Genomic DNA, 1,207 nt, shown 5'->3' on the forward strand with positions numbered 1-1,207 from the left:
AATTCTTTCTCACACAAATACTTACAAATATGTGCTTACTATGAAAACAGATACAAAATAAGAGTACATACAATAGACGATGGAAATGACAATGAAGAAAATGCTCCATTTGCCGAATTCTTATTCTTTGGTGCACTTGGTGAACAAATAGCTGGCATCACCGCTGATTATGCAGCAGCCCACAAAATAGGAAGAACTGATTACCTCCGTCCAGAATTGGAACAACTCCCAGGCAAAAGATTTGTTCTGACAGCTGTGACACAAGATGTTTCACTTAAATCTGATTTCTATATGTTCCAAGTCAAGGCAGTAGAACACCTAGAAAGTGAAGAGCCCCTTGCCCCCCTGCCAATACTAAACACAACCACAATATCACCGACTTCTGAATCAAAACAGAAAAATACTGTTAGCACACCAGCAACTTCACAACATGGTGTCGACAAAGATCAACCATCACATACAAAAGATGGAAAGGTACAATTATTAAAACAAGAAACTCTTTCTATTAAGTTTACAAGAATTCATCTTAATTTACTTGACCCACTTACTTATTTCCAGTCATTAGATGAGACATCTACTTCGCAAAGCAGAAAGAGACAACAAAGCGAGGACAAATTGTCACCTCCTGATCATAAAAAAAGGTTAGCAGCTACATTTCATACAATCTTCAAACAACTATTTCTATTGTTTGCTCACATAACACTACTTAATCATAAATAGCCATGTCGCCAAGCAACTATTCACCTCCGGAAATGACGACAAAGCTGACGCTTATCAAAAGAAAACTCCAGATATGGAACCCAAGTGAAGAAATGGTCCCAAGTACCAGATCGTAAGACAAATCGAACTATGCTTTCAACATGGCAGCTCCCAAGACTGTAAAAGCAATGTATTTAGTATTGTAAATATATGCGTATCTCTTTTGGAATGAACCTCTTACCTGTTGTGCCTGTTCTAGACTAAGCCTTAGCTATCTCTGGTCTATTAGTTTGTTCCGCAGTTGATCCCCAATGTACGAGCATAACCTTAATCTATAATCCTCAGATGTAATGACATCCTACTACTTCAGTTTATGATTATGTCAATCGTATCGCCCTTATTATACAGTAAAAGCTAAACTATGTTCCCCACCATACCACCCTTATTATACAATAAAAGCTAAACTATGTTCCCCACCATACTGCCCTTATTATATAATAAAAGCTAA

General features: G+C 37.3%; 1 long non-coding RNA gene across 1 annotated transcript; it reads left to right on the forward strand.

The window, feature by feature from the left end:
* The first annotated feature begins 216 nt into the window (after nucleotides 1-216).
* LOC123439183 lies at nucleotides 217-920 on the forward strand. Its single transcript, XR_006630045.1, has 3 exons — nucleotides 217-474; nucleotides 559-641; nucleotides 721-920. It is a non-coding gene; the product is annotated as an uncharacterized LOC123439183 (long non-coding RNA).
* Nucleotides 921-1,207: the final 287 nt, after the last annotated feature.

Source organism: Hordeum vulgare, chromosome 3H (genome assembly GCF_904849725.1).
Source record: "Hordeum vulgare subsp. vulgare chromosome 3H, MorexV3_pseudomolecules_assembly, whole genome shotgun sequence".
In the NCBI taxonomy this organism is placed as follows: domain Eukaryota; kingdom Viridiplantae; phylum Streptophyta; class Magnoliopsida; order Poales; family Poaceae; genus Hordeum; species Hordeum vulgare.